This window comes from Heteronotia binoei, chromosome 11 (genome assembly GCF_032191835.1).
Source record: "Heteronotia binoei isolate CCM8104 ecotype False Entrance Well chromosome 11, APGP_CSIRO_Hbin_v1, whole genome shotgun sequence".
Lineage (NCBI taxonomy): Eukaryota > Metazoa > Chordata > Lepidosauria > Squamata > Gekkonidae > Heteronotia > Heteronotia binoei.
Window position 1 is genome coordinate 26,716,918 of NC_083233.1, and position 27,241 is coordinate 26,744,158.

A 27,241-nucleotide genomic window follows, 5' to 3' on the forward strand; every position below is an offset into this window, starting at 1 on the left:
GAGTTCCGTTTCTAGCAGCCAGCAGCAACACTGCTAGGCTGAAGGAATGTATTTTGCCTCCCTGGAAGGGAAGGGAGGACTTCTGCGACCCGTTTGGGCATGCTTTGGAGGGGGTGGGGCTTGGCCATAGTAACCGCAAGACCATCCACCTCCTATTTCAGTCCCCTGCTGAAGCTCAGGGGGAGCAGGAGTGCTGCAAGCTGCCTCCTGTCTTTCCGTGGCAATTCCCTCTGTCAATTTCTGGGCCGGGGACTACAGGGATTGGTGGAAGCATTTTTTACAGCTCTGGGCTGTTTTTGGGTTGTTCTGAGTAGTCTGAGGGCTGTGGGAGTGTCATTGCTCGCTCCTGCTCGACCCTGGTCAGTTTTGCTTACCAGCAATCAGATCGCTGATAAGCTGGGAGGCGGCGTTTGCATGGAGCATGGGGCTCAGAGGCGTTGGCCTGAAGATCGGGGCTTGATTCCAGCTGTCAGCCAGCGAGACATGCTTCAGACAGGGGTAGAGGAGCTCCATTAGATGGCCTGCCCCCCTCCCTTTCCAGTTTTTTAATCCTGTCGCCCCCCCTTTCGCTTCAGGGTGATATTGGGCACACCTACACCCAATTTTTCTTCCTAATCAAGTCTTTCCCTTCCGTTAAAGGGAGTGGGCTTGTTTTTCATTTCCCTTCTTTTAGAGGAAAGAGGGTTTGTCTTTTGATTCCCCTGGTTGGGTTGGGTGGGGGCCGTCCTGGAATGAGTCGGCCATATTTGGTTCCCCTTCTTCTTCTGTTGGGCGGTGGCCATATTTGCTTTCCCTTCTTCGTCTGTGGAATGGTGGCCATTTTAAAGGGCTGTAGAGGGGAAGCCATTTTGTGGGTCTGATTCCATATAAGACAGCTTCGCGTAAGCAGGCACTGTCAGCTTTCTGAGGCTGGTCTTCAGTAGTAAACGGGGCTGCTTTAGGGGCGGTTTCACAAGAGGCTATTTTGGTGTAATTTTGTGTAGTCTTATTGGCCCTTGGCATTGCAAAGATGTCGGGTAGAAAAGGGTCAGGAAAATCCAAGCTGCGCCAAAGGCCCCTAAGGCCCCGCCTAAAAGGCCACCACCACCTTTATCTTCTTCTGATGATGAGGGCGAGGATTAAGTTAATGCAGCTGTTATGCAAAGGCTGTTGGCGCTGGAGCAAGCATCTGGTATTCCTCCCCCACAGGGTGTAGGATTGGGAAAAGCTTCTAAAATGGCACTTCAGGCAGATATGTTAACCAGGTGATCTATTCTTGAGGGAAGGTCTGGTGGAAACATTGCAGGAGGAGCCATGGGACTTGGCGATTCAGATGAGGGATCAGTTCCATCTCTGGGGGCTGCTGGACCAGGGTCGGCGCTGGTGTCTATTAGAACTGTAGGTAAGGCTGGGGACATTCCGCAGGCATATACCGGACTGGCTTGGCCTTGGGGTCAATGGGGTCCTGCCACTCCTGCTGCACCTGGCATTGCCGCTGGGAGTTCTGGCGTATCTCCCTCCCCAGGTATGGGCTCTCAGCCAAATTGGTTTGGCCACCAGAACAATTTGGCCCCTATGGAAATTGGCCAGCAGTTGGGCAGCAGGGTTTTGCAGGTTCTTTTATGGGGGCTTGGGGCTTTCCTTCTCTCTATGGGGCAGTCCCTTTTACTGCCTTACCTTTTGGGGACATAGCATTACCTTTAGGTGATCATTTGTTGCCTGCAACAAGATAAGATCCTAAAGGGTGAGTATGTCGATATCTTCTCCTTCCTGTTCCGGGAGTTGGAGAAGAAGGATAAGGAGGACTTGGATGACAAAGAAAAAGAGAAATTGAAGAATCTCAAAGTGGACCGGACTTCGGCCAATTGGCTGCCTGGGTTTTTTATATATGCTGGCGTGATTGCACGCACCCAGCCTTGGAGCGTGGCTCCGCTTATCCAGTATATGGATATCATATATAAGGGGTACACAATGTTTAGTGGGCCTGCCTGGATTCAATATGATGAGGAATTCAGGATGAGGGCTGCTTTGTACCCCTCCCTTCAGTGGGATCACATTCATCAGCAGCTGTGGCTCCAAGTCATATCTCCTGCGCGACCAAATTTGGGCGACTGCTTGGATAGCGGTCATTTGGTGGCCAGGTCAGCAGCAACTTCTTCAGCTTTGTCATCCTCTTCCCGCAGTTCTGTGGGGCAGGCGGTTCAACCTCTGCTGCTTTGCTGGGAGTTTGGCTCCCAAGGAGTGTGCAATAGAAAAGCTTATCAGTTCAGGCATGAATGCCCCATGTGTGGCTGCTCTCACTCCTTTAGTAACTGCCCCAAAGCTCGGCCATGTAGGAACCAAAAGAAACAAGGTGAGGGTGGAAGTAATTACCAGGCTGGATAAGGGGCCCAGTCCGATAAAGGTGGGACCTCTTGAGCACTAGCTGTCCAGTTATCCGCGGAGGGTTGATAGCGTTTACTTGTTAAAAGGTTTCAAGTTCAGTTTTAGGATTCCTTTTCAGGGACCCCAGGTCACATTTTGGTCTGGGAATCTTAGTTCTGGTAAAGGTTTAGATAATGTAGTCAAGGATAAGATTGCCAAGGAGTTGGCAGAGGGCAGGATTTTGGGCCCATTTTCTAATCCCCCTGTGCCTAACCTTAGGATTTCCCCCTTGGGGGTGGTGCCAAACAAGGCGCCTGGTGAATTTCATTTGATTCACCATCTCTCCTTCCCCAGAGGGAAGTCAGTTAATGATGGGATTCCTGAGCATTTATGATCAGGCCATGGGCGTAGCACGATGCTGTGTTAAGGGGGCAGAGTTGGGCAAATGCAATATTAAATCTACGTTTCACCTTCTACCTGCCCATCCAGCTGATTTTTGAGTTTTTAGGATTTTCCTTTGCAGGGCAATTTTACATGGACAGAGTGTTGCCAATGGGCTGCTTGATCTCATGTGCAGCTTTTGAGTGTTTCAGCACATTCTTGGAATGGGCTGTTCACAAAAACATTGGTTTGCTGGATGTTGTTCATTATTTGGATGACTGTCTCTTTGTGGGTCCTGCAGGGACTGGACATTGCGCACAGCTGTTGTCTGGCTTCATCGAGCTGGCTGCAGAACTGGGGGTTCCATTGGCTCAGGAGAAAATGGAAGGTCCAGCCCAAAAACTTATCTTTTGGGGGACTGAGCTGGATACCCTGGCGCAATTGTCCAGAATACCTATCCAAAAAGTGGCAGATTTGAGGAGTAGGATTAATTCCTTCCTTCTTAAGCAAAAGGTCACATTATTAGGGTTTGTAGAATCTTTCGGGATCAAGTGCCGTGTTCTACTGGAGAAAGTTTTCCTTCCAGACGTTTCGTTCTCAGCTGCGGAGAACATTATGTGCAATTTTCTAGGTCCAGTAATGCCAAACATTATTCAGTCATCAATCATGTCAGTCCAGAATTCCTAGCTTTCTCTAATTTTCACACATAATAGCGGGAACACCATAGTTAATGAATTCCTTGTCACCAAAGCAGTATTAACTATAGCGTTCCCACTATTGTGTGTGAAAATTAGAGAAAGCTAGGAATTCTGGACTGACATGGTTGATGACTGAATAATGTTTGGCATTACTGGACCTAGAAAATTGCACATAATATACAAGACTGGTCCCTAGAAGAAGGATTAGAGATCCAAAACAGCTTGCAAAGCAGTCTGTTGAACCTTTTTCTCAAACATTGCACTGAATATAATATAGTGGCTTTGAGCCACATAAGAACAGTAGGAGCATGGTGGAATTTATGAGTGTCAAGCACAGGTAGTTCAATAATAGAGTTCTTTGTTTTAATCAAAGTTGCTTCTTTAGTAAAACTTCATGTTGCAGATCAGACACTGTCTTTGAGAAAACTAAAGAAAAAAAGTCACTGCTCACTATATAGATACAAATGGACACGTTTGGAATTCTGAGTTCAAAGGGCAAAGCAGTAATTTTCTTCTACCCTAGCAATAACCTAACGCCAACCCATGACCAAGATAAGACCTTTAGAGGCCTGGGATATTAAGGGGGAGCGTAGGTACTAAACACAGCAAGACAATTCTGTTAGATAAACATCCTCTGCCAGATGGCTACAGGGACATGAGAAAGAGGGGGTTAGAGATGGCTGACTGTCACATTCTCAGGATGCAGGCAGGCAGGAGTCCAAAGCCAGTCCAAGGCCAAAGTCCAGGAAGTCAAGCAGGAGCCAGATCACCAATGCAGAATCACAAACTGGAATCAGAAGTCAATGTCCAAAAGCCAAAAGGTCAAGGTGCCAAGGAAATCAAGCAGGTCAGGAATCAGGAAGAAATGTGGATGCAAGCCAGAGAATAGACTTGTTGCTTCCACAAGGTTACCAGGTCTTGGGTGGGAGCTATATGGGAGTCTCAATCAGCCTGCTCCCTGGGTGGCAGTGACTCTGCTAGTACTCAGGGCTGAGAGATCTGAGAGATCTGAAGCATCAGCATGCCTCATGTCTTTGCTCTGAAAGTTCTTTCTGGAACCTTCTTCAAACTCTTGAGATGGGAGGAGGAGAGCTTGGAGGAAATTGATCATCAACAGCTGGCACTGGTGCCTGGAGAGTGATTGATCGGCCAGCTGCTGTTTGTTCAGCTGAGGAACTGGCTGGCAACTCTTCCGGGTCTGTTAACCCTTCCAGCACCTCCTTGGCAGGGCTCATGACACTGACACCCAGAGTTCTTACTTGACCATACTTCAGTCATTACACCTTTATAAAACCATGGTGCTTGACATACTGCCCCCCCTTAGGTCCTCCCCCAGGGTTTTTTGGGAAATTTAGACTTGTTTGATCAGGGTTGGGGCCTCTACATCGTAGTGCAAAACCCACTCATCATGTGATTTTGGGAAATGTTTCCAGAGGATCAGAAATTGCAGCACCCCCAGTTTTATTTTAGTGTCAAGGATCTCTTCCACCTTGTGATGATTCTGGTTCCCTAGTGGGATTGGGTCTGGGTCTGGTTGTCAGGGGTGCCAACGCGTTGACCCAGGGTCTTTCTTGAGTAAACTGAAATGGAAAATAGGGTGAACCTTACTAAACATTTTCGGCAATTCCAGTTCTACAGTCACTTTATTTATAATCCTTTTGATCAGGAAGGGACCAATAAACTTGTATGTCAGTTTCTTAGAAGTCTGAGTGATTTTTGTTGACAGAAATACTGTATCTCCCACTGTGAAGTCCCAAGTGGGAGAGTGGGACTTGTCATAATGTTTTTTTGTAAGTCTCTTTTGTGTTAGCTGAAATGCCCTCAAAACGAGGTTGGGGAATTAGTAAGGTGGACACCCGGCTTAATAGGAATCTTTTTACCAAATGTATACCAGGCTCAACCATCCAGAAGGTGAATGCTTAATAAAAGGACTCTAGTTTAGTAAAATCAATTGTAATTTATTTAGAATAATAATTCTTTCACACAAGATAAAAATACAAAACAACCACACATTCACACAGACCTAAGAAATAAAGATAGATTGATAGGGAAACATATAAGGGTAGACATACAGGGCGATATTACCTCTCGCAGACTCCAAGGAAGACTTCGAAGGCGACAGTTGAGGGAATGGGGGGAAGGGCCCGAAACTGATCAGGAATCGGGGATGTATCTACACAGCGGTAAATGGGTTGCTGAATAGAAGCACACATGTGGGTAGCTAGTCCACATGTTATAAAGCCTCACTTGTACCCTTAGGAGATGGGAGGCAACAGGGAGGAGAGATGGGAGGTTCGGCTGATGACCATGAAGGCTGGACATCGGCTGAACCAATGGTGAGTCTTTGGTGACACCTGATTGGGTGTTTGCTTTAACCAATGAACTTCACCTTTATCCTGGGCATCCTGGAAACTTCCAGGTTGCGATAGGGCCTGAGGCGGCTCCAATGATATCAGTATGGAAATGGCTGGGTGCTTGGGATGAGATGGGATTATCTGGGAATGTGACAATAGGGAATCAAATATTGGCCTAGGTGTCCCCGGTGTAGACAAAAGGCTTGGATGTGACAGGAGAGATCCTTCCTCTTTTCTCATCATCTCCTGGGCAAGAGTTATTGTTCAGGATATTGCTGAGCAATTAGGATCAACAGTTGAACTGTTAATCTATTTATAAAACGGATAGGTTGCTTGCGGGCTAGAAATGACTCAGGGTGAGTACGTGCGATTCCCACTAAGAAGGAATGAAGTCTAGCCTGGCAGGAAGATGGCTACAAGTGGTGTTAGCGAAACACAGTGGTTTCCATGCTTAGCGCTTCAACACCGGTCGCCTGGACAGCTCCGTGGCGGCGCAGCTTCTTCCTCACCATGGCGGGCCCGCTCAGTGACGGGGGAAACATTCGTATATGTTGGCAAGCACTTCGTGCCTGTTTAGAATGCCAGCACAATAATGCTGCTTGTACACATGAGTCTTATTTAGTTCCTGGATGGCTTTACTCGCACTCTCTGGCCAGACGGGTGCAAGCTCACTTCTCCAGGCGCCCTGGCAACCGTGCTTGTGACTATAATATAGGAAAAGAGGGGTCGTTTCCTCACATTTGTTTTAAAAAGTTTTATTGTTTTCAGAAAATTGGGAATAGGAAATGGGGGATAGAAAATGAAAATACATATTGTTCTTTTTCTATATAAAAATACTTTCCAAAATTTCTGCGTCAACAATACTTTCTTAAAATGCATACATCATCAGATATTATTATCTCTAGACTATGTATCATCAACATTAAAATATTCTGTTATGAGTCTCTATAATATATGTCATCAGTATTATAGTATTTTATATTATAAATCCTTTAGTTAAAATATCTATTAAAGGCAATCTTATAGTACAACATATTGGAAAAAAAAGGAGGAATAAATTCACACCAAAGAATCTTAAGAGTCTTGAGTATCTAGTCAGGCATAAAATTTCATCCAATGCTTTCTTGCTTCTTCAGATTTCCCAGCCATCAGCTGGGACAAAAAGTCAAGCTCAACCATTTCCAGAACTTTTCCCACCAAGTCCTTTCTCGTGGACATCTCCTGAGATTTCCATCTCTGCGCCAGGAGCATCCTGGCTGCTGTGTTGAAATGCGCCAACAAATGTCTCATCTCTTTGGAATAATCCCCAGGAAAAATGTTCAATAAAAACAATTCTGGTTTGAATTGAATCTACGTCTGCATAATTTTCTGAAGTAGTTCATGAACCATTATCTAATAGTTCTTCACCATCTCACATGTCCACCACATATGATAAAAAGAACCAACTTGTTTAGTACATTTCCAACATTTGTTAGACATATTAGTATAAATCTTAGATAATCTCTGTGGGGTCAGGTACCATCTATAGAACATCTTATACAAATTTTCTTTGAAAGTTGCTGACCTAGTTAATTTAACATTAGACTTCAACAATCTCTCTCTTTTGTAAGTCTCTTTAGCAGTTTCTAAGTTTCCCAGGCTTTTCCCAAGCTGCTCCACCATTGTTCAAATGAAGAGGAGTTATCTAGCACCCTCCCTCCTGGTAAGGAAAGGAAGTGTTTTCCTTTGTAACCATTTACCAACAAGAAAGGGGTGGTCTTGGTGGAGCTGTGCACACTATTATTATATCCACACTCCATGAAGGGGAGCAACTCCACCCAATTTGATTGTTGGTGATTAATAAAGCATCTCAAGTATTGTTCTAGCACCGCGATGGTGCGTTCTGTCTGTCCGTCAGTCTGTGGATGGTACATGGAACTTAGTCCTTGCTCGATGCCCACTAGTTTACAAAACTCCTGCCAGAAGTTGGCAATGAACTGGACACCCCTATTGCTCACCACCTTTTCTGGGAATGAGTGTAGGCGAACCATGTGTTGAAAAAACAGATGCACTAGTTTTTTAGCTGTGGGGAGTTTTGCGCAGGGGATGAAATCCACTTGTTTTGAGAAGGTGTCCACTACTACAAGGATTACGGTTTTTCCCTGTGAGGGGGTAGTTCCACTATAAAGTCTAATGACACCATCAACCACGGTCTTGAGGGGGATTCTAACGGTTGGAGGAATCCGGGTGGTTTCCTCCCCTCTTCTTAGCCATTAGGCAGATTGGGCAGGAAGCCACATATTCTGAAATGTCCCCTTTCATGAAGGGCCACCAAAACTGTCTGTTAATGTGCAAAGTTTTTACATAGCCAAAGTGACCCATTTTTTATTATTGTGGCAAGCCTGCAATACTTCCTGGCGCATGCTCTATGGGACATACAGTTTGCTGTCTTTGTACCAGAAGCCCCCTTCCCCCAGTTCGACTCCCTGGGACTTCTCCTGCCCTTCTTTTTTTACTTCTAATTTCAGTTTGGTTCCCCATTGACTCTCTGCCTCCTGCCGTAGTTTTTGCTATCTGGTGGTGACTGCCTCCCCTAAATGAGAGGGGGAGATTAGAGAGTCAATGACTGCTTCCTTTTGACTGTTATGCTGGGATAGGCAGGATAACACATCCGCCAGAAAGTTTTTCGTTCCTGGGATATGTTTTAGCGTAAAGACAAATTTGGAAAAGAAGCCCGCCCATTGGATCTGTTTTTCGGTTTGTTTCCTTCAGCCCTTCAGAACTTCTATGTTTTTGTGATCTGTCCAAATTTCAAAGGGAACCCTCGCCTCTTCTAACCAAGACCTCCACGTCTCTAGGGCAAATTTTACAGCGAAGGCCTCTTTGTACCACACCGACCAGTTCCATTGGTCTGGGGAGAATTTCCTAGATATACATGTGCGAGGTCTTAGAGCTCCATTGTCATCTAGCTGCATGAGAATTCCCCCCACAGTGATGTCACTGGTGTCACATTGAACCATGAAACCCTTTTGCTTATTGGGGTGGATTAATATTGATTCGCTAGAGAACAGTCTTTTCAAGTGGTTGAAAGCATCTTAGCATTTACTTGTCCACGTGAGTTCTGCTCCGGGACGCTTTGCCTCTGGACCTTTCCCCTTTGTTTTTAGGAGGTCAGTTAGGGGTAACATGATGTTGGCAAACCCCTGAATAAAACCCCTATAAAAATTCACAAATCCAGTGAAGGATTATAGCTGCTTACGAGTTTTTGGGGGCTCCCAATCCAGCACGACATGTATTTTCGCTGGGTCCATTGCTAAACCCTTCCCCAGTAAAAACAGTGTTCAAAAGGTCTTTTATGAGGGGGATGGGGTAGGTGTTCGATGATGAGATAGCGTTAATCCCGCGAAAGTCTATAGAGTCAGAGCTCCCAGTCCTGTTTCTTGCAAAATAGCACTGGGGTGGCATGTGGGACTGTGGCAGGTCAGATAAAATCGTGTTCTAGGTTTTTATCCAAAAATTTCCTGAGCTCTGATTTTTCCGCACAACTCATGGAGTAAATTTTTACCTTAGGTAGTTCCTGACCCAGGATCAGTTCTATTGCACAGTCAGTGTCTCTCTCTGTGTGTGTGGGGGGGAGTTCATTAGCCTCCTCTCGCTGAATACCGCTTTTAGATCTCGGTACTCTTTGGGATTGATCTCACTTCCTCTATGGTGAGACATAGTTTCTCATTAACTGGTGGGGGTTCGGGTCCCCACATCTTTTACCACTTGTGACCATCACACACGGGGTCCTTAAAGTCAATGATTTGGTCACCCCACCAAATGTCTGGTTCATGCTTAGCTAACCAACCCACTCCTAATACTATGTTGATGGAGGAGGAGGGGGCGATCACAAAAATTTTTGTGTCCCAGTGATCTGCTATTCCTATCGGCACTCCTTGCATCTGGTGAGTGCATGGCTCCCCTTTCATGATAGTCCCATTCATCTGTTCAAATTGGATGGTGTGTTGCAAGGGGTTGCTCTGAAGGCCTAGCGCCTCCACCAGCTTTGGGGTGATGATGTCCCTCGTACACTCAGAATCTAGTAATGCTTGGATGTGTATGAATCTTTTCGGCCCAGGGTTCATTAAAGTCAGTGGAATAAAGAATAAAGTTCCTGTTATTTTCACCCGTAATGGCACCATTAGCTCCAGGACCTGGATCTCCATCTGCCGGAGTGCCCGGGTCTGTGGGGGCTTCTCCGTTATCTGGACCTCCTTCCGCCATGGCTTAAAAAGTTTCCAAATCCAGTAAAGATCACACCAAAGGAAGTCTTCTCAAAATGTCAAGCACAGGTAGTTCAATAATAGAGTCTTTTGTTTTTAATCAAAGTTGCTTCTTTATTAAAACTTCATGTTGCAGATCAGACACTGTCTTTGAGAAGACTAAAGAAAAAAGGTCACAGCACACTATATAGATACAAACAGACACGTTTGGAATTCTGAGTTCAAAGGGCAAAGCAGTAATTTTCCTCTACCTAGCAATAACCTTCTAACGTCAACCTGTGACCAAGATAAGACCTTTAGAGGCCTGGGATATTAAGGGGGAGTGCAGGTACTAAACACAGCAAAACAATTCCATTAAATAAACATCCTCTGCCAGATGGCTACAGGGATGTGAGAAAGGGGGGGTTAGAGATGGCTGACACCCAGAGCTCTTACTTGACCATACTTCAGCTAATACACCTTTATTTGGAGATCTGCTATTCATAACAAGTCAGAATTGTGTTCTGCACAGAGAGTCTTTTCTTTGTTGTGGCTCCCCAGTGGGGACAGGAAATCCCTTGCCCACTCCCCCAGTTGGTATTCCTTGCTGTTGCCCTGAGCAGTGGCAGGTGAAAAATAAAATTTAAAAAATAGCCTTTTACCAACACCATGACACCATTTCCAAGAAAACCCAGAAGTGATGATATGCCTCCCTGGGAACTGGTTGGAACTCTATGGTAAAGCCATAAAGATCTCAGTCAGTGCCACCACCACCACCCCACCCCCACCCCCCGCCATCACCAAATGTTCCCTCCTCAATCTCCCGCTGGTTACAAGGCTGGGCCTAGCAACTCTAAATGGTATTTGGAAATATGCTGCCTCTGAACATGGAGGTCCCATTTAGGAATAAAGGCAGATATCCATTGGTGTTAGTAACTACTCCTTGATGAAGTTCAGTGGTTTAGACTGTCCTGGACTGATCACATGCTAATTCACTCTAGAATTCATAGAGGACTGAAAAAAAAGGAGCTCTGAAAATAAATTAAGCTACTTGTTGCTGAGCTTGATAAGCTAGAGGTCCCTTCTCTCCACAAATTCTACATGTCTACAGCTGTGCAGCCTCTTGATTTTCCTGCCTGGTCCTGCTTTTTTTGAGCAGGAACACACAGGAACACAGTTCTTGCTGGCTTATTGTTAGAGGGTGTAGTATAATATACAAATAAACTCCTGCTTGGCTTTTTCTACTAAAAAGCCCCATGTGAAATAATGGTGATGTCAGGGTATGTGGCCTAATATGCAGAGTTCCTGCTGGGCTTTTTCTACAAAAAAAAAATCCCAGATTAACTTGTCCTCTGGAAATTTGTATAATTCCCTTTTAAAGCCATCTAAGTAGTCATTGCTACATACTGTGGCAGTGAGTGAACAGAGTTAGATTTAAGATCCAGTTTAAAGCCTCAGATGATGAGAGGCCTCTAAATACAAACTTATTAAAATTACTAAATTTCCATTTCTGGTAATACGGTAGGGCCTCTTGAACTTGACATAGTTTAAGGCCTCCACATGCCTCAATCTGGCCTTGGCAGTGAATTCTGTACATTCATTTTGCACTTCATGCATTTTGGCAAAGTGGTCTCTGCCTTGTAAAAGCTTCTGCTTCTATATATTTGTTAGTCTTTAAGAAGCTACTGAAGTCTATGCTAGATAGGCCAAGGGCTCTCCTTGTAGAAAAAGCCCCGGAGGAGCTACTTTACATATTAGGCCACACCCCCTGATGCCAAGCCAGCCAGAGCTGCGTTCCTGTGCATTCCTGCTCAAAAAAAGGTCTAAATAGGTCCACTGAATTGTTTATAACAGAAGCAGTGTGTAGTATTAGAAGCCAGAAATATAAGTGTTTATGAAAAATATTCCCAGGTAGTGTGTTACCACTAGGAATTGCTGCCATTTGTGCTGCTGCTGTTAATGATCTTTGGATTTCTCCTACCCTTTTAATACACTGTACAGTATGTATAAGGAGGATGTATTCCATCCTTACATATTATTCATGAATAATATATAATGATGTTTTTGGTGATTTGGATTGGGCATAAAGGCTGAATATAAACATTATAAATAAATGAAATAAGTATTTATTGATACACAAATAGAACTGGGAAATGTGTACATTTTAAGAGAAGAAATGAACACAAAAATGGTACAAGAACAGTCTCAGCTTCACTTTGCCCAAAGGAGAAACCAAAACAAAATGTGTACATTTTAAGAGAAGAATTGAACACAAAAATGGTACAAGAAGCCCAAAGGAGAAGCCAAATCAAAATGGGGATATCCAAATGGAAGCAAGAAGATATGCAAAATTTGAAAAAGTCCCTAGTTTATAATCAGAGTCCCAAAGTGAATCGTGGTAGCAATTTATAAATGAGCAAAAATAGAAAAAGCCACTTAGATGCACACCTTGGGGGGGGGGAGTGTAAAAAGCTTTTTGGTGATGCTGTTTGACACAGGGAAAAAAAAACCCTACTGGATTGCTACACAACAGTGACTGCAAAAAGGCTATATTCCCCAGTCTAGGCAGCAGTGCTGGGATGACTAAAAAGAGTCAAATCAATGCCTTTCCTTTAAGCACTAAGTTTGAAACCTCACATACTTCTCAGTTCATTCTCTGGAGCAGAAATGCTCCACTTTATAATTATACAAATCAAGGAGCTGATATCTTAGTTTAGAAACAGCTGAGAACAGATGTCACATGCATTTCCAGTGGTTTATAAATTGTAAAGAAGGTCATGCCATGAGCAGCGATGGCTTGGATTTCAGGCTATACATGAACTCATTAAATTGACTTACACTGAATCAGACCACTGGTCTGCTAAGGTCAGTCTTGTCTGTTCTGACTGACAGCAGTTTTTCATGGCCTCGTTTCAAGCTCTTTCACATTACCCAGGTCCTTTTAAATGGAGATGCTGAGGATTGACGTTGGAACCTTCTGCATGCAAAGTAGGTGTTCTAAGAACATAAGAGAAGCCATCTGGCCAATGGCTCATCCAGTCCAACACTCTGTGTCACACAGTGGCCCCAAAAAATGAAGTGCCATCAAGAGGTCCACCAGTGGTGCTAGAAGCCCTTCCACTGTGCCCCCCCCACAAGCACAAGAATACAGAGCATTACTGCCCCAGACAGAGATTTCCAACAATACCCTGTGGCTAATAGTCACTGATGAACCTCTGCTCCATATGCTTATCCATTCCTCTCTTGAAGTTGTCTATGCTTGTAGCTGCCATCACCTCCTGTGGCAGTGAATTCCACATGTTAATCAGCCTTTGGGTGAAGAAGTACTTCCTTTTATCAGTTCCAACCTGACTACTCAGCAATTTCATTGAATGCCCACAAGTTCTTGTATTGTGAGAAAGGGAGAAAAGTACTTCTTTCTCTACCTTTTCTGTTCTATGCATAATTTTGAAAACCTCTATCATGTTACCCTGCAGTCGACGTTTCTCCAAACTAGAGCCCCAAGTGTTTTAACCTTTCTTCATAGGGAAAGTGTTCCAATCCTTTGATCATTCTAGTTGCCCTTTTCTGCACTTTTTCCAGTGCTATAATAACTTTTTTTAGGTGCGGTGACCAGAATTGTACACAATATTCCAAATGAGGCTGCACCATTGATTTATACAGGGGCATTATGATACTGGCTGATTTGTTTTCAATTCCCTTCCTAATAATTCCCAGCATGGCGTTGCCCTTTTTTATTGCAATCACACACTGTCTTGACATTTTCAGTGAGTTATCTACCATGACCCCAAGATTTCTGTCTTGATCAGTCTCTGCCAGTTCACACCCCATCAACTTATATTGATAGCTAGGATTTTTGGCTCCAATGTGCATTACTTTGCACTTGGCCACATTCAGCTTTGATCATACTTCTTGTACAACAGGTCTAGTTAGTGCCTAGAGGGAAGACATCTTTGAAATCCACCGCAAAGAACATTGGCTGATCTTGGGCCTATCATCCTCATCTCAAAGTCTAACATACTTCATGTGGTCATGGTGCAAAAGGGAAGATGGAGACCTCTGGATGCTCTCCTGAACTCCTTGGAAAACAACATTAATTGCATTTTTTTTAAAAAAAAATCCATCTTGAACTCCATGAAGACTCTATGACATCATATCCCAGCTGAGCTCCATTCCATCCCCACACCATGTCCTCCTCATGCTCTACCTCTAATTCTCCCGGAACTTCCTAACATGGAACTGGCAAACTTATTTCAGAGTCACTGGTCAATCCCAACTTCTTGTGTATTTTCCTGTGATGTTTGAGTTGGCTCTTGATGGGGGACCAAGGGAAATCTTGGGCTGCCTGGCCATGCTGGATTTCATCAACCCTGAGGCTCCTAGGGAACTTGTGGCTAAGGAGTCTGGAGTCAACCTCCCCAATCACTTTCCGAGACACTGCAACTTCTGTGGCCAATACCATCGCAGTCACCACCACCTAGCCTACTTAACTATCACTGAATGGAACTAAGATGTTCCATTCTTGGTGCTTGGGGGGCACAGTGGGAGGGCTTCTTGTGTCCTGGCCCCACTGATGGTTCCTGGTTTTTTTGGCCACTGTGTGACACAGAGTGTTGGACTGGATGGGCCATTGGTCTGATCCAACATGGCTTCTCTTATGTTATTATGTTGTTTTCAGGTAGGCAAAGAGAAGTGCCAATGAACATCACCTCCACAACAGCCCTGACTTTATGACTAGGGTCTGTTACAAAGGCACCCTCGAGCTGTACCTATTCATCTGAACAATGCTTGGACAGGAGAATTTCCTTGCCCATTGGGGCCCTTCATTCATAATTCAGCCTCTGAGTCATACAGATCATCTGGCTATCCAAAGCATCAAGCTCTCAGACGAGAATATTTTTTAAAAGATTATTTCCTCCTCCTTTTCCTGCATTCTTTCTCTCTCTTTAATATTCAGAGGAAGCCCTTCAGGCATTCTAGATTACACTTTAGAGAGAGATACCACGAGGGGGAAAATTCCTGCAAATTCTAATAAAGTCAGACTGCAAGTCCCTCAGTTTTTTTACAAAACATTATTGCCTTACTATGCCACATATTTATACAGTTTGCTGAAAACTAATGTTAAGTTAGCCCGCTTAATATGTTGTCTTGCTGACTTGCATTCAGCTGGGAAAGCCCTGCACCTTCCATGCCCTGCAGCCAAGTGTTTTGTTTGTAACGGCTGCAAAACAAGAGTGTGGTTGAGGCAATTAAAATGTGTTCCAACAAATAGCACCCCAGAGCAAATCCAAATGTGTCACCAGGCTTGTAGGACACTTCCCCATTGAGTTGCATCTCTTCAGAATGCACTGGGGAGGTTGGGGGAACCACATGCTCCCACTTCCAAAGTCTTTAGTATGGAAAATTTGCACAACAGGATGACAGTAGCCTGGTACAAATGACAGCCCCACACATTCACTGAAGGTGTGGGGAGGGAAAGAAGAGGCAAGCACTCTGGCTATACTCCCTGCCTCTGTACACCAAACTGTACACCAGTTTGGGGTAGTGGTTAAGTGCACGGACTCTTATCTGGAAGAACCGGGTTTGATTCCCCACTACTCCACTTGCAGCTGCTGGAATGGCCTTGGGTCAGCCATAGCTTTCATAGGAGTTGTCCTTAAAAGGGAAGCTGCTGTAAGAGCTCTCTCAGCCCCACCTACCTCACAGAGTGTCTGTTGTAAGGGGGGTGGGGGAGGTAAAGGAAATTGTGACCACTCTGAGATTCAGAGTTTGGGGTGGGATATAAATATAATATCTTCTCCTTCTACAATCACCTGGTTATCTTCAGGGGCAACCACATGGAGTATGTGTCAACTCAAAGCCTTCCTCTCTGTGATCAGTCATACTGGTTTTGGGGCATTGCTGATCCCAGGGCGGAAGTCTCTGCACAGCCACTTTCTATGGTTGCCCTTGCAGACAACAACCAGGCAGCTATGCAGGGGCAGGGGTTTGGGACAGAATACTCACACCCTTTCTCCCTCCTTATACATTCAGTAAATATGTGGGGCTATCATGTGCAGCTGTCTAGAGAGTACAATTTCCAAGCACAGTGAGATTTTAGATTTCAGATAGGTGGTTTCCAATGTGTGGTGTGATGTGGGATGGCCACAAGAAAGGTTGTAAGCTGAGTTGTGTCCCCATTCCCCTGGTGGGGATGGGAAATGTCCTGCCCCTAGCTCCCATTGCCTTCCACCACTTGGAGTGGTGGTGGAGGAAAAAAAAATGGCAACATTGTGTGTGGGACTGCATCACTTCCTGTAAAAACCTGGAAGTGATGAAGGGTAAAACCATAGATTTTCTGGTGATTCCTAGAGCTCCATATGTCACTTCCAGGTTTTTACCAGAAGTGTCATAACACTGCAGACAGCATCACAGCCCCTCCCAATTACCTGCCCACAAACTCCCTCTGGTTGCCAGGCAACCCCAATGCTGAGTAAGCTTTCTTGGCAAAATGAGACAACCTTAGTGGAGACTACCATTAAACCCTGTTGGCAGCAGTGAAAAATCATTGGCTGAGCCCTAGTTGGCAACTGGTTTCATGTCAGAGGCACCTGTGCTTTAACAACTGTATGATATGAAGTACTCCCACATAGGATACCAGAAATGAGTTAAGCTAGTTTAGTTAATGACTGCAATTTATTACATCTGTCCATTTATTGTGGGTTACACTGGAGGCAGCCCTGCTGACTGACAACATTTAGCCCTCTCCTAGTCACAGGAGGGGAAGTCTGTTCATGGCAGGTCTCAAAATGAAGCAGACCAGAGGAGCCATGTCTGGATCTGTAACTGCAGGGAGTGCAGTAGATCTGAGAAAGATCCTTCAGGAAGCTTTTGCAGAGACCTGAAGGGGTCCCCTACAAGGCAGTAAGGAAGAACCCAGAAAGGGACATTCCTATGAGAAGTAACACAGCAGTGAAGCTTTGGATCCCAAGAACGCATCTTTCTTATTTATTTGTTTGTTTGTTTAATTCTATTTTTAGTCCACCATTCCCGTAGGAAAGGCTCAGGGTAGGTTACATCATAAAACAATCAAAAGCAAAAACAATAAAACACCAATTTAAAAGATATAAAATCTAAAACTACAGAGTGACAATAGAGACTAAAATGGCAGGTTCTGCCTCACAGACATGGCCTATTGTCCAGGTCCAGCAGATCTTATAGCACTGGGATGGAATGAAGGGGAGAGGTTGGTAACAAGTGATGCCCACTGCCTTAGCTGAAAGCCTGGTGAAAGAGCTCTGTTTTACAGGCCCTGCGGAATTGGAGCAGATCCGCAGGGCTCGGATCTCTAGGGAGAGCTCATTCCACCAGGCAGGGTCCAGGGCTGAAAAGGCACTGGCCCTCATAGAGGCCAGATGGATGTCTCTGGGTAGGGATGTGCATTCGGTTCGGCCGAACCGTATTTACAGCCGAATCAGCACTGATTCGGCTGTATGCGGAATAGGCTGAAGCCGATCCCCATAGGCGCCCATTATACGGCAGCTGAATACGACTCGCCGCATACTTACGAATAGCTATTCGTAAGTATGCGGCTGTCAATTCAAAAGGCGGCAAAGTAGCTTCTGCAGCTTCAAAGGAGCCGCTTGCCTACTCTGGCACCTTTAGTGGCCTCTTCCCGCCTCTCCCTGGGATCAAGGAGGGGGGGAGAGGGGGAAGAGGAGCCCCAGCAGCCAATCCAAAGCATGCATTTGCAAAATGCATTGCAAATGCATGCTTTGAAGGGCTTTTTAAGGAGTCTTCCTTCCTGGCTGGATTAACTCCTCCATTGCTGCTGGGTGTGAGAGATTGTGTAAAGGGCTGGCTGCCCCTTGTCTTAAGCTGCTGCCTGCAGCTCTCTCACTCAGCCTTACCAAGTTACCAGACTTCCCTGGACTAGAGAAGACAAGGTAAGACACTCTTGGGGTTCTTGTTTTTATTTATTGTTGGTAAAAGGACTTTTTTTAAGACTTAGAGTCCCTTTACTTAACCAGATTTGGGTGGTGGTGGTGGTGGGGTAGCTTATTTGGGGGTTTCTGCTTGGGGAGGGGGCCTGGGGTGGGGGGGTTTGCCAATTTGCCCATATCTTAATTTAGTGAGAGGACTTTTAAAAGTGCAGTGTCCTTTTACTTCTCCTGATTTGGGTGGCTTGGATTTCTTGGGGTTAGGGTGAAGGGTTTTTTTGGGGGGGGAAGGGGTGGCAAAGTTCCTGTATTGTTAAAAGTTAATTTTTTACTGTTTTAAAAGTATTCAGTGTTTGATTTGTTGCTGCTGTTACTCTTTTCTTTGGGTTCTTGGGGGGGGGGTGCTGTTTGGCCTAATTTCCATTGTTTAAAAGGCCACTTTTGTCCCCTTTTTCCTGGTTCTGGTTTTAGGGGGGGGGATGTTGTTGACTTATTTGGCCTGAGCTTTCTTGTTGGTGAAAAGGCCACTTTTTTAACACTTGGCCTTTTGTGATTCTGCTGGTTTTGTTTTGGTTTTTTTAAATTGCCTCTGGTTGGTGTGGGGGTTGGTGAGGGTGTGTGTGGGCTGGGTCACTTTCTTGTTTTTATAGAGTAGATTGTGTGTTCTGTGGCAGGGAAGCTGGCACCTGGGTGAGAGACCCAGAACCAGCAGGTTTTTTGTGTTTGGCCAGCTCTCCCCATGTTGTTTGGGGCAGGGCTGGAGAGCTGGCATCTGTAGATTGTGTGTTCTGTGGCAGGGAAGCTGGCACCTGGGTGAGAGACCCAGAACCAGCAGGTTTGTTGTGGCTGGCCAGCTCTCCCCGTGTTGTTTGGGGCAGGGCTGGAGAGCTGGCATCTGGGTTTGCTGCAGCCAGATCTGCAGAGCAGACCTTGAGCAGATTGTGTTTTGTGTGGCAGTGACGTTGGCAACTGGGTTTTATATTGCTTCCAGGCCTGCCCTGCAGGGTTAGAGTAGATAGAGGGATGTAGTGCATTTGGGTCCTATAGAGATTCTCTGATGTGGTTAGGTTTGGCTTTGGGTGCCCCAGGAATTGGACCCCGTGGTCCAATTTTTTTTTGGCCTTGTGGGTTTTGTGTGGGACAGTTCTCTGAAGCTGCACAGCAGTTTGGAGGGCTCTCCTCAAAACCCCCTGCTCCCCAGAGCCACTTTTCCCACGACAATTACAGTGAGGAAGTGGCTAATTGGGCTTTCCCCATCATTGTTAGCAATGGGCCTTTTGGGGAGCCCAAAGACAGGGACCCCCTGGCCCAATCTTTTTGGGACTTGGGGGGGTTGGAGGGGAGAGTCCCCTGCAGGTCCCCTGCAAATTTGGGGGCTCTCCCTCAAACCCCCTGCCCCCCAGTAGCCTCTAATTATGCCCTATGTTGCCATTGATTTCAATGGCCCATAGGGTATAATGATGGAATAGGGGCACCCTCTTTGGGTGCCCCTGGAATGGGATCCCCTGGCCCAATCTTTTTGGGACTTGAGGGGCTTGGAGGGGAGAGTCCCCTGCAGGTCCCCTGCAAATTTTGGGGCTCTATCTCAAACCCCCTCCCCTCCATGCGGCTTCAAATATACCCTATTTGCCATTGATTTCAATGGCCCATAGGGTATAATAGGGCCGTATATTCGGTAATAGCCGTGCATCTACCGTATATCCGGCTATTCCGAATGTGGTATTCAGGAGTATACCCCCCCCCCCCCCGTATACTTCCGAATCCGTGTCAATCCGATTTTTTTTTTTTTTTGCACATCCCTATCTCTGGGGCTGAGTATTACCAAAAGTTGTTGGGTCACTGATTGTAAAGACCTATGGGACTCATAGAGACAATCCTGAAAGTATGCTGACCCCTGGCCGTACAGGCCTTTAAAGATAAGTACCAACACCTTGAACCGGATCTGGTACTCAATAGGTAGCCAGTGCAGTTCACACAGCACAGGATGGATCTGTGCCCATACAGGCGACGAGGTCAACATCTTTGCAGCAGCGTTCAGCACCAGCTGGAGTTTCCAGCTCATAGAAGTAATAGAAAGAACTGCCCTTTATTGAAGAGAACAGATATGTTCCCTTGCCTCTTTCTTCGACTGTGATGAGGTAACATACAAAACAAGATGGGTGTGACTTGGGGCACCCAGCAGTGCAGAGGGGTGGAGCCCATGCCCTCAGAGGTCAGGGAAATGTCAATAAATAGCTTCACTTGAAAATTCTTGTAATAAAATGAAATATACAATTATTTTCTATTCAATATTTTTAATTTGTGCATCATTGCCTTTGGCAGCAAGTCCTCACAAGTTTCTGTTTCTTCTCAAATGAACTTTCTGCATTTAAAACAAGAGTGAATTAATCACATTTGGAAGTCATCTGAAATGCTATTAGTATTTACTCTCTGTAGCAACCAAACGATGAAAGGCAAAAAAAAAAGAAGAAGAAGAAGAAGAATCAGACAGTAAACACCATATTTTCCCTTGATTGTTCTTAATGTCATGGGGGAAGAGAACTATTCCTCATAGCTGTGTGTGTCTGTCATCTCTCTGACAATGTAAAGGCAGCCAGACACCCCCTCCAAATGCATTTTCATCATATGATAATTTAAGCGGATTGAAGCAAGTGTAGGGAGACTCGGTGCCCTTCGGTGTCAGTTAAGTGAGTCTTCTCCCTGTTTGTTTTGTCTGGAGTGCGACTCACGTAGGAGGGTCTGAACCCCAGAGGATTTGGAACAATTCGGCATTATTTTGGCAGAGCTGAAAAACAGAAGGGAGGCCTCGGGTCTCAGCTAGCTGATGATTCCACTCGTCTGTTTGTCTACTGTGTTGCTAAATGTAAAATGGAAATTACGCAAATCAGGCCATGACGAGTCCGACTCCAATCCAGACACACCGTTTATCTTGGGCCCCTTGAAGGCAAATGTGTATGAGATCATCCTGAATGAAGGGGATGAGCTGTCTTAGGATTTATTCGTATCTGTCTGAAATATTAATTTGTCCTTCTGTGTCAGTTGGTAAATGTTTACGGGATTGTCACCTATCACTGCTGCAAATGTCGCACCGGCACCCATTTGCAAGGGATGCTGACATGGATTTTTGAGTCTCCATCATCTTTGCAATAGCATCAAATTGATGCCAGATGATACATGTTCACATTTTCAAGCTTCAGCACCATTAGAAGAATTACTATCACCGTATTCTAGGGCAGGAAGAATCATGACTTTGGGAAGAATGCCAGGCTCCTTCAAAAGCTGCTTAGACTTTCTGGTGCTTATCCATATGTAAGATCCATTCAAATCACTTTAGGGTCAAACTATACAAGATACAAGAAGATCTATGACGTGTGTGAGTATTTAGAACTAGTGAAGCTGCATTAGACGCATGGAGGCTATCTCTCTCCATACAATTTTCCTATCCACAAAACAGTTTTTAAAAGCTTCTTTACAGGAAACCTTATGGGGGAAATAGTTCAGGGGAGCCATTTGAGGCCAAGAAAATAGTTATATTTAGGGGAAAGAGTTACATCCTGATCCTCAGACCATGGTCCTAATCTGAACGGAGGGTTCTCAAAATGATTTTAAAAACTGTACTGACTACCTTAGCTAAATTGAGCCTTAATCTGTCACCTAATGGAAAAGTGATTTCTGGGTCAAACAACTAAAGGTTAGCATTTTGTAAGTGCTTATACATGCCATCTAAGTATGATTATACAGCTCATTATATATGTGGCCTACTCTACCAGCACATTACCATTTAGGCCTGCTATTTGCTCACCAATAGCGGGCAATCCTCTGCGTCTTCCCACCCCCAATGATTCAAGGAGAAAAAAGAAAAAAATGGGAGGAGAAATAGCATTGATTGTGACATTTAAGGAACTTGTCCCGTCTCTATAGTAAGGACCACAGAGATTCTGAAAGCATCAAACAGAAGTGACATCCTATCTTTCCCCCAGAAGTAATGTCACATCCTCTGTGACACTCTAGGTCTTGTCCTGGTCTCTATGTTCTTTACAATAGAGATTGGGAAATTCCTAGATTGTCACAGAAGATATGATGCCATGTTCCCTGAAACTCCACCCTCCCCAGGCCTAGCTACCAAATTTCCAGGTATGTGCTGCCACAGGGTTGGCAACTCTGTGGGACCATGTCATTCTTCTGCACATGAAGAAAAAGCCTAAGCTATTGTGATCATCATGTAACAAGAATTCAAGTGAATCCATCTTAAAACCTAAGTACATCTTCACACCCAAACCTTGAATGTAACTTTTGTTCCTTGATACATTTCATAGGGTCAATCCAAATAAGATGTAGGAACATTCATTTTTATTACCCATGAGAGCCAGGATTCAAATCATGGTCAAAGTGTGGTGGAGAATGGTTTGAAACTCCCTTTTCCTTCACTTTCCCCATCCTCAAAGCCTTCCTCTGAACTGTTCTTTGCCTTACTCTGGTGAAACATACAGGTTGCCAAAGTGAGGTCCTTTGTGACTGCTTTTTAACAATAAAAAAATGCTAGAGATCCTGTTACAGATATTCTTATTTGGTTCCACCCTTTGCTTCAAGATCCATTGCTACTCCTGTCACCCTGGGGAGTCAATTTAGAAAAATACTGGTCATCTGCCCTCCATTCCTAAATAACCATTACTGAAATTACCAGCTAGAGTGAGTACTGAATTTTCACTTTTATTGTAGAGCTTTTTAAAGAACTTTTAAAGTTAAAGAACTTTTTTTTCTGGAGGTTTTTTTTTTTGCTTTCTATTAAATCTTAAGATACAAACAGCTGAATGAGGCGACCTGTGCTGAATAACAAACTGCCACATGCCTAGGGCAGCAAATATGTTGTAATTTTTTCCCCTCGACTTCTATCTCTCTGGTGCCTTTTTGTAATGGATTATGTATCAAAAGCCTCTCCATATTCTAAATTCAGAATGCTAAATAAATGAGAGGAATCAAAAAAGTTTTCTGCAGCTGCCTTCCCAGACCTGCTGTTACCCTTTAGCACTGCCCCGTCGCTCAGGACTTAACGGACTTTTATCTGGCTAGCAGCTGGCATAAAAAAAAAAGGCAAGATCAACCCACTTATTCCAGGGGGTGTCCAACATTTGCAGGCACTGAAAAGGCTGGTCTTACCAATAGATTTCATTCCACGTGCCAGAGGCCCCCTTGACAGAACTGTTTTCTATCGAGGAAGGAAACTTTTGCTCTAGCGAGCAGAAAGTTTAGATTTATGGTGTTTCCCCCCTCAGTAATTCCTGAAGAGCAGGGTACTTTTAATGATCTAAATGAACACATCCACCAGGAATAGTCAAGCAGCCAGGAGATGGAAATATTAGCTTTCATATGAGTGCCAACAGACCTTTTCATCATTTGTTTGGTTCTTTAATTTCTTCCATTTAAGTTCCCAGTGTGGGGCCATGGTTTGAATTGTTGCTTGACTCTCCTGACCATTCTCCACAAGTGCTCAAGATCCAGACCCACAGACACTCTGGGGTAGTCCTAGGCATTTTCTCTCCTCCCTGGAGAATCCTCTGAAGGTTCCTCTGCCATGTTGGAACTAGGGCTGCCAACCTCCAGCTGGTGGATGAAGATCTCCTGGGACAGCAACCAGGGCCAGCTTTAGGGTGTGTGGCACCCCAGGCCAACCTACTGCCCTCATGCCCCGAGGCCGCCCCTCCTCCCTGGCATGCTCAGAGGAATGACACTAGTCTCGCCTTGCCCACTTCAGCGGGCATCACTATAGACCCTTCTCTTAACAGAGAGCAGGAAGAGGCTTCATTCACCCCTCCTTTCCGGAACAGGAAGCCTCATTCTGCTCTTTCTCTATTGATGCCCACCAAAGCAGGTAAGCACAAGGCTGGCATCACTCCTCTGAGTGCTCCGGCGGGGGGCGAGATGGCCTGCCTGCCACCGAATTAGGCATTTGTCTGGGGTTCCGAGGGGGAGAGCCTAATTTGGTGCCCCCTCTCCCAGAGCCTTAGGCAAATGCCTAATTTTATTTATTTTACTTGTATCCCACCCTCCCCGCCAAAGCAGGCTCAGGGCGGCTAATTTGCCTAGTGGGCCGGCCAGCCCTGATTGCAACTGATTTCTAGGAGACAGCAATCAGTTCACCTGGAGAAATTGGCTGCTTTGGAAGGTGAACTCTGTGGCATTATACCCAACTGAAGTTCCTCTGCTCCTCAAATACCATCCTCCAGAGTCTTCAGCCTCAGAATCTCCAGGTAATTCCCAAACCAGAGATGGCAGCCACCAGTGTTGCCAGCTCTGTGTTGGGAAATTTCTGAAGATTTAGGTTAAGGTTCCCAGACACTCACACCCCACCAGTCCAGGCAGAGAATCCTTTGATTTTCAGGGGAAAGCCCCACCCCCAAACAATGTCAGTGCGTGACACCCCTGATCCAATGATGTCATGTGGAATTGACTTTATCATGTCAGTGACAGTATGCTTTTATATGCAAAACTCTATGGTTTGAGCCCAATTTTAACAATAGAGTTTGCCCAAAAAGTAGAGCATGGCCTCTGACATCACTGATGCAATGACATCACTTCCATATGATGTCAGTGTGTCAGGGACACCCCCACTCACTCCCAGACCATCCCCAAGTCCTTCCACCAGTGCAACAATTGTGCTTGGCAACCTTAATTTCAGGGCGGAGCTTGAGGAGGACAGGGATCCCAGCAGTATACAATGCCACAGATTCTACACTCCAAACCCTCCATTTTCTCCAGGGGAACTGACATCTGTAGTCTGGAGATAAGCTTTAATTCTTGAAGATGTCCAGGCTCCAGCTGGAGGTTGGCATCCCTTGCCCCAGAGCACATCTGAAAGTGCAAGTTAGAACTCCCCCACAGTGTATGGGTGCCTGCACATCCACTGCCATACTGGATAGCATCCACTGAATGCAAAGCTTTGAAATTATGATGTTGATTTGGTTTTAGGCTTTAAGCTATTATCACAAGTTTTACGTTATTATCACAACAGAACAGTATGACTGAGGCAACATATGGCTAAAAAGCAAACAAACATACATTGGAGAAAATATGGAAGAAAATACCCTGCTTTTTAAACAAATAGGAGTCTTGTAGTTGGGATGGAGCCAGGTCAGGTAGGTGTTTGGCCTACTCCCTGGCTTCCCACAAGAACTCAGACTCCCACAAGGTGCTGTGAATGCTCACAGGGCCTGCACATTATGTATGACCCTTTTGGGAAAAGATGGTGGGTGATGGCCAGGGAGGACTTTTACCAACCAGTTCTGACAATGGAGCTGCCAGTGAGAAGAAGATGCTATATATCCCCCACTCCTTCCAGACTGATGCTGTGGGTGGAGTCAGGGCTTTTTTTGGTGCAGAATCTCCTTTGCATATTAGGGTACACCCTCCTGATGTAGCCAATCCTCCAAGAGCTTACAGTAGGCCCCGTAAGAAGAGCCCTGTAAGCTCTTGGAGGATTGGCTATATCAGGGGGTGGTGTTGCCTAATATGCAAAGGATTCCTGCTACCAAAAAAGCCCTGGGTGGGGTGAAGCAGACAGTGGGCACATATTCTGAGGAGATGGTGGAGGAAGGAGGATGCCCCCCCATTCCCTTGAACTCAAGAAAGCATGTTAGTGAAGGCAATGAAGCCCACAAGTACTGTTGCCAAATCCAAGCTGGGAAATTCCTGGAGATTTAGGGTTGAAGATAGAGAATGGCTTCATTTGGGGAGGGGAGGGACATCAATGGGGTATAATGCTATAGAACAGGCGTGGCCAACGGTAGCTCTCCAGATGTTTTTGCCTACAACTCCCATCAGCCCCAGACATTGGCCAGGCTGGCTGGGGCTGATGGGAGTTGTAGGCAAAAAACATCTGGAGAGCTACCATCGGCCACCCCTGCTATAGAATCCTCCTACAGAGCAGCCATTTTCTCCAGGGAAGCTGATCTCTATCATCTGGAGATCAGGTGTTATTCTGGGTGATCTCTAGGTCCCATCTGGATGTTGGCATCCATATTTATTGGGGAGGTTGCAGACCCTGGCCAAGGTATCTAAGGAGATTTTGGGGTGGAGCAAAATTCTCTGCAAACATACTTTAGATCCTGTACATATGGCTTGGTGAGTGAATTCCAGCCTTTGGGGCAAAGGGCTGAATTCAATGATCCTCCAAACTGAAAAAGTAAGCAAAACAATTCTGAATGAGGACACACTCTTCAAGCTAAGACTCGAGGGTTTTTTAAAAATGCATTTATAAAATTCTGCTGTGCTTGTTCTTATTTCCAAGAAAATGTTTGATAATATTCTGTCAGCAGGAGCCTTTAAGAATTCATAATGGAGAAAAATGTAAATGCTTATTAATAAAACAGTTCAGAGTTATCTGATTTATAAACTCAGTCTATGAGCAATAACCAAACTTATTCTAAATAAATAGGATTTCCCCTATTAAAAGCAGTCTGCAAGCAGGAGGTAAACTCTTAAGTAACCCCCAGTACTAAAAAGCCACTTGATTTGCAAATGCTCTAAACAATCAGTCTTCCTACCCCCAAAAGGTTTTTAATAAGTCCTTTGCTCATAAATCTGCCATTCATATTAGTTCATGCATTCTAGATACCCCACTGAGATGAGCTCAGCAACAATGTATCTTTCAAGTTTGGGGCGCTCAGAACTCTTATCAATTTAATTGCAAGGAGGGGAAATACTGTGAACAAATGCAAAGGAAGAATGTGGGTTTCCATATTCTGCGTGATGATCTGCAGGGAAGCTGCTTACTGGGAGGAAAGATTAGGGTGATTCCTACCACAATGGTAAAAGACAGGTGAATCAGGCTACAAGTGATTGTTGACTGAGGCTGCAGTTCTAAGAACACCTTCCTAAGACTAAACTCCAATAAATAAAATGGGACTTATTTCTAGTTAGATCTGCTCAGGATTGTTCCTTGAATTTCCCCAGCTCTGTTCCATCACTCTTTTGTACCACTACATTAGAATTTCGGTGTAGTTGCTGTCAGGGGTGGAATTCTAGCAGGGGCTCCTTTGCATATTAGGCTACACACCCCTGATGTAGCCAATCCTCCAAGAGCTTACAAAAAAAGAGCCTTGTAAACTCCAGGAGGATTGGCTACATCAGGGATGTGTGGCTTAACATGCAAAGGAGCTCCTGCTAGAATTCCACCCCTGGCTGTTGTCATTTCACCCCAAGATACCTATTTGAAGTTTCAGAAAGTCCGGATCCTGTCAGTATATATTTTCATGGTAGGACATATATAAGTTAGCTCTAACTAGAGAGTAGGTGGGCAAATGGTAAGCCTAGGTGGTAATATGATG